This window comes from Mustelus asterias, chromosome 1 (assembly GCF_964213995.1).
Source record: "Mustelus asterias chromosome 1, sMusAst1.hap1.1, whole genome shotgun sequence".
Classification (NCBI taxonomy): domain Eukaryota; kingdom Metazoa; phylum Chordata; class Chondrichthyes; order Carcharhiniformes; family Triakidae; genus Mustelus; species Mustelus asterias.
In genome coordinates this window covers 176,558,714-176,571,303 of record NC_135801.1, presented here as the reverse complement: position 1 = coordinate 176,571,303, position 12,590 = coordinate 176,558,714, and the positions used below count along the sequence as shown (strand labels likewise).

Sequence of the window (12,590 nt, the reverse complement as noted above, 5' to 3'; positions counted from 1 at the left end):
AACACAGGGTGTAGTCAGTGAGGATGAGGAAAGCCTTGATGTTCCCAGATGAGTGGAGCGGAGAAAACAGTATGTTGATAAATGAGACTAAATGTAATGCCATGGTCAGCTTCAGGAGACATGAGTGCATTTTCCGTGACTCAAGGCCTCGAGAATCTTGGGTATACACATCCAAGCTGACTTGAAGTGGGAGAGCCAAGGGAACAGAATGCTAAAAAAACAAACAGAATGTTCATTCTCAGCTCCCTCATCTCTTTCAGAATCCCCATCTGTGAGCCTTTGGTGATCTAGACTGACTATATTTGTCCCTTGGTTAAATACGCAATGCCCGTGTGTCATCCTCACCTCACACAGATCAAACGAATACAGAAGCGAGATCGATACAGGCTCTTAGTACCAGTCGTACAGCCACATCCTTCACGTCAGAGAGTTTGAAACCATACATACAAGAGGAGTTAATATTTGGACTAAGATCAGAAAGTCCCTGATGTAATCCATCCAATTTCTAAATTGATAACCACCACCACAGCTGCACAGCCAAGGCAACTCAGAAGTCAAAATTTGGGGGCAGCACGGTGGCACAGAGGCACTGCTGCCTCACAGCGCCAGGGATCCGGGTTCAATCCGAGCTTGGATCACTGTCTGTGCAGAGTCTGCACGTCCGCCCCATGTCTGCGTGAGTTTCCTCCGGGTGCTCTGGTTTCCTCCCACAGTCCAAAAGATGTGGTGGTTCGGTGTATTGGCCATGCTAAATTCTCCTTCAGTGTATCCAAACAGGTGCCGGAGTGTGGCAACTAGGGAATTTTAACAGTAACTTCATTGCAGTGTTAATGTAAGCCTACTTGTGACGCTAATAAATAAACTTTAAAGTTCTATTATGCCAAAAATAGAAAAATTGTGGATTCTACTCAGGCTTCATAATATAAGAACATAAGAACATAAGAAATAGGAGCAGGAGTAGGCCATCTAGCCCCTCGAGCCTGCCCCGCCATTCAATAAGATCATGGCTGATCTGACGTGGATCAGTACCACTTACCCGCCTGATCCCCATAACCCTTAATTCCCTTACCGATCAGGAATCCATCCATCCGCGCTTTAAACATATTCAGCGAGGTAGCCTCCACCACCTCAGTGGGCAGAGAATTCCAGAGATTCACCACCCTCTGGGAGAAGAAGTTCCTCCTCAACTCTGTCTTAAACCGACCCCCCTTTATTTTGAGGCTGTGTCCTCTAGTTTTAACTTCCTTACTAAGTGGAAAGAATCTCTCCGCCTCCACCCTATCCAGCCCCCGCATTATCTTATAAGTCTCCATAAGATCCCCCCTCATCCTTCTAAACTCCAACGAGTACAAACCCAATCTCCTCAGCCTCTCCTCATAATCCAAACCCCTCATCTCCCGTATCAACCTGGTGAACCTTCTCTGCACTCCCTCCAATGCCAATATATCCTTCCTCATATAAGGGGACCAATACTGCACACAGTATTCCAGCTGCGGCCTCACCAATGCCCTGTACAGGTGCATCAAGACATCCCTGCTTTTATATTCTATCCCCCTCGCAATATAGGCCAACATCCCATTTGCCTTCTTGATCACCTGTTGTACCTGCAGACTGGGCTTTTGCGTCTCATGCACAAGGACCCCCAGGTCCCTTTGCACGGTAGCATGTTTTAATTTGTTTCCATTGAGATAGTAATCCCATTTGTTATTATTTCCTCCAAAGTGTATAACCTCGCATTTATCAACGTTATACTCCATTTGCCATATCCTCGCCCACTCACTCAGCCTGTCCAAATCTCTCTGCAGATCTTCTCCGTCCTCCACACGATTCACTTTTCCACTTATCTTTGTGTCGTCTGCAAACTTCGTTACCCTACACTCCGTCCCCTCCTCCAGATCATCTATATAAATGGTAAACAGTTGCGGCCCGAGTACCGATCCCTGCGGCACGCCACTAGTTACCTTCCTCCAACCAGAAAAACACCCATTTATTCCGACTCTTTGCTTCCTGTCGGATAGCCAGTCCCCAATACACTTTAACACACTACCCCCAACTCCGTGTGCCCTAATCTTCTTCAGCAGCCTTTTATGGGGCACCTTATCAAACGCCTTTTGGAAATCCAAAAACACCGCATCCACCGGTTCTCCTCCATCAACCGCCCTCGTCACATCTTCATAAAAATCCAACATGTTCGTCAAGCACGACTTTCCCCTCATGAATCCATGCTGCGTCTGATTGATCGAACCATTTCTATCCAGATGCCCTGCTATCTCCTCTTTAATAATGGATTCCAGCATTTTCCCTACTACAGACGTTAAGCTGACCGGCCTATAGTTACCCGCCTTTTGTCTCCTTCCTTTTTTAAACAGCGGCGTAACATTAGCCGTTTTCCAATCAACCGGCGCTACCCCAGAATGCAACGAGTTTTGATAAATAATCACTAACGCATCCACTATTACCTCTGACATTTCTTTCAATACCCTGGGATGCATTCCATCCGGACCCGGGGACTTGTCCACCTTCAGTCCCATTAGTCTACCCAGCACTGCCTCTCTGGTAACATTAATTGTATTAAGTATTTCTCCTGCTGCCAACCCTCTATCGTTAATATTTGGCAAACTATTTGTGTCCTCCACCGTGAAGACCGACACAAAAAACTTATTTAAAGACTCAGCCATATCCTCATTTCCCACTATTATCTCCCCCCTCTCGTCCTCCAAGGGTCCAACATTCACTCTAGCCACTCTATTCCTTTTTATATATTTATAAAAAGGAATATACCTTGGGGTTCCAGCCCAGAACCCTAACATCAGGAAAGCAGAGGTAGTTTTGAGTGATCTATATTTGCATTGTTAAATATTAGAAATAAGGTATAGTTTAATAGGTATAATTTAGTGTTGCTGTGTGAGGAAGGGTGAAACTCTGGTTAGAATCATGCTGGACAAAGGTGTCTGTATGTGTGGGGTTTTGTCAATTCAAAATGTGCTTCTGTTGTGCTGACAAGGGGTTACGGCGTGAAAAGTAAACAAGCTAGGAGAAGTCCAAAGTTGTTGCTTCGCAATTGGGGGCACCTTTAGGATAGGAATGCTTTTTGAGTTTAGTTGTAGCTGGGTATTAGCAGCTGGAGCTTGGTAGTGAGAGAGAAGGCAGCCCTCACAACTCTGCTAGAATCAGAAAAGCCACACACTGGAGTAAGGTGCATGAAAGCAAGCTCCAGGGAACTAAAGGGCAAGTTAGCACGAGAGACCAGGGAATGGAAAAGAAGCTCCAGGAATATTGAAGCAAAGGGGACCAAAGAGGAACTACCATTAGAACAACATATTATTAATGGAAGTCACAGTCAGACCTGGGAAAAGAAGAGCTGATGAGGTTGGGCTACAGAGAAGCCACATATCTGAAGCGATCGTAAGGTCTGGTGTCTTTACGTCCAGTTTTTGAAGCAATAATATTCTGTTGGGGACTGAGTACCCCATTTTGTGCAGAAGTTTGGATGCATGTTGCAATTCAAAATAAAGGAAGCCTGAGAGGCGAGGTGGAAAACCTGGTGCTGGATTCCTTGTTAAACGTGGAGCAGAAGCTTTGTCTGACAAGACAGCTGGAAAACCTGGAGTGGATTCTTCATGCAAACAGCTGATGGAAAGCATTATTTGAAAGATGATTTTAAAATGTATGTCTTTGAGACTGGAGTTGGGGTACCTGTATGAGACAATCATCTGGGGGAATTGAGAGAGAAATCCATGGAAAATCAGTTAAGTGACATTGGCCATTTGGTTCAGGATGGGATGTTATTTTGGAAAACTATATACTTGTGAAGTTAAAGGCATGACGGAGTATTGTAACATAATCAAACTTTCATATTTAATAAATGTTATTTTTTCTTATTGTTAAATTTACTTAACAGTCCTGTGGCTCTGTTCCTTCACCTTTACTGACTAAAAGGAAAAGTTACAATCTTTTGGGCCAGGGTTCCATTCTGGAATCTCTCTGTCCAGTAGTAACACCAACTGGGATTGTAACACTTTCTGTAATTGTATAGAACTGTGGTGAGACCACACCTGGAGTACTGTGTATAGTTTTCATCTCCTTACCTAAGGAAGGATATACTGGCCATAGCGGGAATGCAAACAGACTAATTCCAGGGAAAGCGGGATTGTCCTATTAGGAAAGATTGAGGAGGCTAGACCTGTATTCTCTAGAGTTCAGAAGAATGAGAGGTTGTCTACACTTCCCGCTGTCTTGGAAAAGCAGCTAGCATAATTAAGGACCCACGCACCTCGGGCATACTCTTTTCCACCTTCTTCCATTGGGAAAAAGATACAAAGTCTGAGGTCACGTACCAACCAACTCAAGAACGGCTTCATCCCTGCTGCCATCAGGCTTTTGAATGGACCTACCTCGCACTAAGTTGATCTTTCTCTACAACCTAGGTATGGCTGTAACACTACATTCTGCACTCTCTCCTTTCCTTATTTATGAGCAGTGGCACAGTGGTTAGCACTGCTGCCTCACAGTGCCAGGGACCTGGGTTCGATTCCCACCTTGGGTCACTGTCTGTGTGGAGTTTGCATGTTCTCTCCGTGTCTGCAAGGGTTTCCACTGGGTGCTCCGGTTTCCTCCCAGTGTCCAAAAATGTGCAGGTTAGGTGAATTGGCCATGCTAAATTCTCCCTCGGTGTACCCGCACAGGCGCTGGTGTGTGGCGACTTGGGGAATTTCACAGTAACTTCATTGCAGTGTTAATGGAAGCCTACTTGTGACTAATAAATAAACTTTACTTCAGTACGCTTTGTCTGTATAGCATGCAAGAAATAATGCTTTTCACTGTATACTAATACATGTGACAATAATAAATCAAATCAAAATAATCTCAATTCTTACAGGGTAGACGCAAGAAGAATGTTTCCCCTGATTGGGGGGTTTAGATGCATGAGACACAGTCTCAGAATAAAGGGTCGGCCATTTAGGAACGAGATGAGGAGAAATTTCTTTTTCAGAGTGTAATATAAACCTTTAGAATGCTCTACCCCTGGGGGCTGTGGAAGATCAGTCATTGATCCAGTCATTGCTGAGGTCAATAGATTTCTAAGTATCAATGCCTCCAAGGGATACGGGGACAATGTGGGCAAACAGCATAACATAGAAACATAGAAAAACTACAGCATAAACAGGCCCTTCGGCCCACAAGTTGTGCCGAACACATCCCTACCTTCTAGACCTACCTATAACCCTCCATCCTATTAAGCTCCGTGTACTCATCCAGGAATCTCTTTAAAGACCCTATTGAGTTTGCCTCCACCACCACTGACGGCAGCCGATTCCACTCGCCCACCACCCACTGTGTGAAAAACTTACCCCAAACATCTCCCCTGTACCTACCCCCCAGCACCTTAAACCTGTGTCCTCTCGTAGCAGACATTTCCACCCTGGGAAAAAGCCTCTGAGAGTCCACCCGATCTATGCCTCTCAACATCTTATACACCTCTATTAGGTCTCCTCTCATCCTTCGTCTCTCCAAGGAGAAAAGACCGAGCTCCCTCAGCCTATCCTCATAAGGCATGCCACTCAATCCAGGCAACATCCATAACGTTAGATCAACTATGATCTAATTAAACAGCAGAGCTGGCTCGATAGGAGCAGGAGTCGGCCATTCGGCCTATACTCCAATGTTCCTTCCTATGTTCCCAACCTAATTGTTTGATCCATATCTGAATTTTACAAAGCAAGTCACACTGCAATTCAATCTTTGGGTTACAAATGCACTCTCCAAATAAAATACCATTATTATTATGCCAAAGCTGCCTGAAGTGGCAGGAAGAAAGCCGCAACAGACCAAGATCCTGCAACTCCGCACAAGGAGGTAGCTTTGACATTGCAGGGGAAGAGTGCAAGGCAAGGCTGGATTTCAAGCTTTTTTACTTTGAATGATTGCTCGATTAAGAAACATAGAAACATAGAAACTAAAAGCAGGAGTAGGCCATTCAGTCCTTCAAGCCTGCTCCACCAGTCATCTTCATTGTGGCTGATCATCAAATTCAATATCCTGATTTCCCCTTCCTCCCATATCCCTTGATCCTTTCGCCCCAAGAGCTATATCTAATTTCTTCGTGAAATCAGACAATGGTTTGGCCTCAACTACTTGAATTCCACACATTCACCACCCTCTGGGTGAAGAAATTTCTCCTCGCCTCAGTTCTAAAATGTTTATGCCTTATCTTCAAACTATGACCCTTAGTTCTGGACTCACCCACCATTGGGAACATTCTGTCTGAATCTACCCTGTCTAATCCTGTTAGAATTTTATAAGTTTTTATGAGATCCCCTTTCACTCTTCTAAACTCCAGTGAATATAATCCTAACTGACTTAGTCTCTCCTCATATGACAGACCTGCCATCCCAGAAATCAGCCTGGTAAATATTCACTGTACTCCCTCTATAGCAAGGGTGGTGGCACAGTGGTTAGCACTGCTGCCTCACAGGGACCTGGGTTCGATTCCTGGCTTGGGTCACTGACTGTGTGGAGTTTGCACGTTCTCCCCGTGTCTTACTTTCACCTCTTTCAATCTACACCCATTCAAGTAATAATCCATCTCACAGCGCAAAGGACCTGGGTTCGATTTCAGCCTTGGGTGACTATGTAGAATTTGCACATTCTCCCCGTGTCTGCGCGGGTTTCCTCCGGGTGCTCCGGATTCCTCCCACGCTCCAAAGATGTGCAACTTAGGTGGATTAGCCTTGCTAAATTGCTCCTTAGTGTCCCAAGATGTGTAGGTTAGGGAGATTAACCATGCTAAATGCATAGGGTTGCAGGGATAGGGCAGGGACAGGTAGATCTAGGTAAGATGCTCTGTCGGAGAGCAACCTCGATGGGCCAAATGGCCTCCTTCTGCACTGTAGGGATTCTATGATATATGAAATGACTAATTTTTCTTTTACAAGTATTTAAATAAACGTTGAAACCTTATTTTACCCCCTTCATTTCGTAGCTCAATCCTGTTCAGTGGCGAGTTGAGTTTGAAGCTCAGGAAGGATAGGCAAATTTCCAGTTTAGCACAGAGAATGTGGTATTTGTAAAGCAGCCACTGTATTAACGCTGATAGTGGGTGGGAGGAGGTGTCTTATCCTGGCTGTAGTTCTTAATTACTGTTTTTCTGGCAACCCAGACTGCATGAACATCATAGACCATCATCTCTGCTTTCTTCCTCTTCAACATCCTCCCCGACAATCCCCCGCCTCATTAGCACGGGAAGGAGATGGTGGAAAAGTGGGATTATCACTGGAATAGTAATCCAGAGGCCCAGGTTAAGCTCTGGGGACATGTGTTCAAATCCCACCATGGCACCTGGCGGAATTTGATTTCAATCAATAAATCTGGAATATGGAGCGAATCTCAGTAACGGTGACCATGACAACGATTGATTGCTGCAAAAAAATTCATCTGGTTCACTATTGCCGTTCAGTCCTTATCTGGTCTGGCCTACCTGTGACTCCAAACCCACAGAAACATGGCTGAATCTTAACTGCCCTCTGAAATGGCCAAGCAAATCACTTGGTTTAAAGGCAATTAGATTTGGGCAACAAATGCTGGTCTTGCCAGTGACGCCCAATTCCAAAGGAAGGATAAAGGATGCATCCTCTGACTGTGAGCTTTCCTCTCTTTGTAAGGTATTTTTGATCAGACTCTGATAACCGCTGGGGTTTTGCCTGGACAGCACTTGCCAGCATTCCGGTTTGCTGCAGTGACTGCAGAGTTGGGAAGGACATTATAATGTCACTGTTGTGGGTAGATTTGGGATTGGCAGCTGTGGCTCTATTGCAATCACACTCTGTTTCCAAGAGACATCCCATCACCTCATTCAGACTGGTGAACACAATTCGTATACTGAAACAGAGTACTCAAAGACGGGTCTGGTCAGGGAGGGAACCTTGCTGGATTCGCCCAGGTGCTGCTATATTTCCTGGGCCAGGGTTTTCCAGTCCCGCCGCGGAGTGTCTCCACCTGGTAAATGTGGCGGGCCACTTAAACCTCCATGCAGTTCGGCGGGACTGCAATATCCCACTGGGCAGGAGGGACCATAAAATCGTTGGACCTGCAGATGATCGTAGGATCATAGAATCCCTACAGTGCTACCCTAGCTAATCCCCCTGACATTGAGGGGCAATTTATCATGGCCAATCAACCTAACCTGCACATCTTTGGACTGTGGGAGGAAACCAGAGTTTCCGGAGGAAAACCCACACAGACACAGGGAGAATGTGCAAACTCTAAACAGGCAGTCATCCAAGGCCAGAATTGAACCCGGGTCTCTGGCGCTGTGAAGTAGCAGTGCTAACCACTGTGCCACCGTGCCGTGCTCTATAATGAAGGGCCCGATTTTACCATTTTCATTCTAAGTGCTGAATCTGGGCACAATTCAGATCCAACTTGGAAATCTGCTTTCAGGCACCCCGATATGCACTTGGGCTGAAAAAAAAATCGTGGGTCTGAATCGCGCTGTGGGCGGGGCTTAGCGCGCCCGAAATGATCGGAGCTCTGAACTGCGCAGGCGCAGTTAGAAAAAAATTTGAACATCGCACCACTGTCACATCACTCCTGGGCCGCAAAAAGCAGGTAAAGCAGCCCGGGAGCGATGGCCCCCACTGACAAAACCCCCACCCCTACAACATAACTTGCCCCCTTATCCACCCACCCCCCCTCCGCTACCCAGACCGATCGCGACCCTCTGCCCCCCCCCTTCCACTCCACCGATCGCCCGCAGAGTGGCAGTGGACCCCTCTGCTCCCCCCCACCCCCCCACAGAAAGTTTGGGCCTCCCCCCCCCCCCCCACCAGATGACGATCTGCCCTGCTCCCTGCCCCCCCCTCCCCCTCCATCCCCACCAGAGAATGATCTGGCCCACCTCCCCCCCACCACCAAACTGAGTCAGAGAGCAGTTGGAAGCTCTGAACTTACCTTTTCAGAAGCTGGAGCGCCCGAAACAGACCTTTGCCGAACATGTCTGTTTCGCGCCGAATCTGGACGCGCGAACACGGTGGTAAAGGGGGAAATGCTGGGAAAGTTGGGCGGGCAGCTCATTAATTCAATTTAAATGCATGCAAATGCATTTAAATCACTGTTGCGCCCGTTTCGGGCGCAAATTGGATCGCGGCCATTCCCGGGCCTCGGTAAAGTGGGCATCTGCGCGGACGCAGGCGCGGATCGTGTTAATGGCCTCAGGCCCGACTTTACCACATTTACGCGCCCGCAATGGTAAAATCGGGCCCAAAGAGTCCCAAATATGCCGTGGCTTTATCCAACTCCTCTAAACTAGGTGAAGAATGAATCTTATTTGGTGTTAGGATCTCTGCTGACTGCACCTCCAATACAGTGTTTGCCATTAGGCTTATCAAGAGTGACTGGGGAAATATTCAGGCCTATCTTTACAGATAACCCAGCCCAACCTGTTCAGTTATCAGAGTCCGCAGTTATCACCCTTCATTACTGTAGCAATTTTAATTGAACATTAGAGTACGGTCACAGGAATAGATTAACTTGACGATAGTAATTGGTAGCTCTGGAACACTCTGGGTAACAGCCAATTGAACCCTGGAACACATTCACATTTACACCCAGTCACCATTTCACGGAGCATCTAATAATTTAAATGATTGTTATGAATCAGGTCACCACACATTTACAAATATTTTTATTACAACCAAAGAATCAAGTGATTACATGATCAGTAAAACAACTTTGGTGCCAATTTATTACACCCCAGTATATAGAATAGCTTTGATTTCGAATAATTACAACTCTCTCGTATAGAATGATTCTAATTTCCATTATCAAGAGGTAGGGTGAAAGGGGATTGGGCAATGGAGCTCTGACAATGTGTAATGGACTCCTTTCTAACCCAATAGGTGGGAATTTCCAGCCGCGCTCATGCCCAAGACCAGAAAATCCCATTCGCGATCAATGGACCTTTACATGGCCCGTGTCCCGCCTGCTACGATTCCCTTGGCAGATGGGACGGGTAAATTCCACCCAATATGTCAAAAGCCCAGCAGGAAAGATTAGTAATGGGAATCATCATAGAATCCCTACAGTGCAGAAGGAGGCCATTCAGCCCATTGTGTCTGCACTGATCACAATCCCATCCAGGCCCTATTCCTATAACTCCACGTATTTACCCTACTAATTTCCCTGATACTCGGGTCAATTTAGCATGGCCAATCAACCTAACCCGCACATCTTTGGACTGTGGGAGGAAACTGGAGCACCCGGAGAAAACCCACGCAGACACGGGGAGAATGTGCAAACTCCACACTGACAATGACCCGAGGCCAGAATTGAATCCAGATCCCTGGCACTGTGAGGCAGCAGTGCTAAGCACTGTGTCACTGTGCCACCCATACATTGAATGAACCAGAGCTGGTAGAACTAGGAGCAATTGCAACCACACTATAATGTGCTTCAGGGTGGTGAAAGAGAAAGACATCAGTAGATGAAATCCACACAGGACCGTCCAGGTACATTTCATAAAGGGGGTCATTGAAAATGGAACATAGAACATAGAACATTACAATGCAGTACAGGCCCTTTGGCCCTCTATGTTGCACCGACCAGTGAAACCAATTTAAAGCCCAGCTAACCTACACTATTCCAACATCATCCATATGTTTATCCAATGACCATTTAAATGCCCTTAATGTTGACGAGTCCACTACTGCTGCAGGCAGGGCATTCCACGCCCTTACTACTCTGAGTGAAGAACCTACCTCTGACATCTGTCCTATATCTATCACCCCTCAATTTAAAGCTATGTCCCCTCGTGCTAGCTATCACCATCTGAGGAAAAAGGCTCTCACTATCCACCCTATCTAATCCTCTGATCATCTTGTATGCCTCTATTAAGTCACCTCTTAACCTTCTTCTCTCTAACAAAAACAACCTCAAGTCCTTCAGCCTTTCCTCATAAGACCTTCCCACCATACCAGGCAACATCCTGGTAAATCTCCTCTGCACCCTTTCCAATGCTTCCACATCCTTCCTATAATGCGGCGACCAGAACTGTACGCAATATTCCAAGTGCGGCCGCACCAGAGTTTTGTACAGCTGCATCATGACCTCCTGGCTCCGAAACTCAATCCCGCTACCAATAAAAGCTAACACTCCGTATGCCTTCTTAACAACCCTATCAACCTGGGGGCCAACTTTCAGGGATCTATGCACATGGACACTGAGATCTCTCTGTTCATCCACACTACCAAGTATCTTACCATTAGCCCAGTACTCTGTAATCCTGTTACTCCTTCCAAAGTGAATCACCTCACACTTTTCCGCATTGAACTCCATCTGCCAAATGGATGTCAATTGATAAGTTTACCCCTCTAATAGAGTCACAGGCACTGCCTAGACAACGGCTTCCCAAGACATGATCCTCTACATGGACGGTGATTCTTTCAAAGAGCTACTGACTGGGATATTATATGCAATAAATCAAAAGCCAGACCCTGACAGTGGATAAACATAGAAATCATAGAATCATAGAAACCCTACAGTACAGAAAGAGGCCATTCGGCCCATCGAGTCTGCACCGACCACAATCCCACCCAGGCCCTACCCCCATATCCCTACATTTTCTACCTATTAATCCCTCTAACCTATGCATCTCAGGACACTAAGGGGCAATTTTAGCATGGCCAATCAACCTAACCCGCACATCTTTGGACTGTGGGAGGAAACCGGAGCACCCGGAGGAAACCCACGCAGACACGAGGAGAATGTGCAAACTCCACACAGACAGTGACCCAAGCCGGGAATCGAACCCAGGTCCCTGGAGCTGTGAAGCAGCAGTGCTAACCACTGTGCTACCGTGCCGCCCCCAATCTCACATCTCACCTGAAATAATTCAGGAAGGTGATCACATGATTCAAGTGACCATTTTTAAATCAAGTATTGATGTAAAAAGATACAATATTTTGTTGAAGTATTCTGTCTTACACTGATCAGGACGATTCGCAAACTTAGTGAAATTTGGAGGAGATGACAATAGTTACGATCTCTGTCGAGGCAAAAAACTTTTAAAATGAAGTTCAAACTTCCAATTAATAGCTGGGCAGAAGAAATAGCAGCAGGATTGGTCACCAGGCCCTTCAAGCCTGCCTGGCCATTCAATATTATCATGGCTGATCTATGCCGGCCTCAACTCCTTTTCCGTGCCATTTCCCCATAACCCTCTATTCCTCATCTATCAAATATTTATCCACCTCCACTTTAAATTCTTCTAATGATCCTGCCTCCACTACCCTTTGGGGCTAAAAATTCCAGAGCTTCACCACCCTCTGTGAGAAGAAATTTCTACGCACCTGAGTTTTAAATGATCGGCCCTTTATCTTGTAGTTAGGTTTCCTTGTTCGAGACTCTCCCACTGGTGAAAAGGATGGCACAACAAGGTTTTACTTTTTAAGGCTTGTATTGCAACAAAACACTAAAAGCACTATTGATTAAACACTGGGTTGCCTTTTAGGTGGTCTCGCTGGTGTCCTTTTAACAGAGAATGCACATAAAATAAGGTGTGCCCACCCCACATTACCCAACTACACCTGAGCTCA

At 46.1% G+C, this 12,590-nt stretch overlaps 1 protein-coding gene across 2 annotated transcripts in view; it reads right to left on the bottom strand.

Moving 5' to 3' along the window:
• The window catches only part of LOC144500523 (leucine zipper putative tumor suppressor 3-like), a 235,981-nt gene that overhangs the window by 171,916 nt on the left and 51,475 nt on the right, over window positions 1-12,590 (bottom strand). Inside the window, exon 3 of one of the 2 annotated variants that reach the window (XM_078223586.1) lies at window positions 12,345-12,406. The exons of the other annotated variant lie outside the window; for it this stretch is intronic. The gene's annotated coding sequence lies outside the window, so the exon portion shown is untranslated. The remainder of the gene's footprint in view (window positions 1-12,344; window positions 12,407-12,590) is intronic. 2 annotated transcript variants of the gene reach the window in all.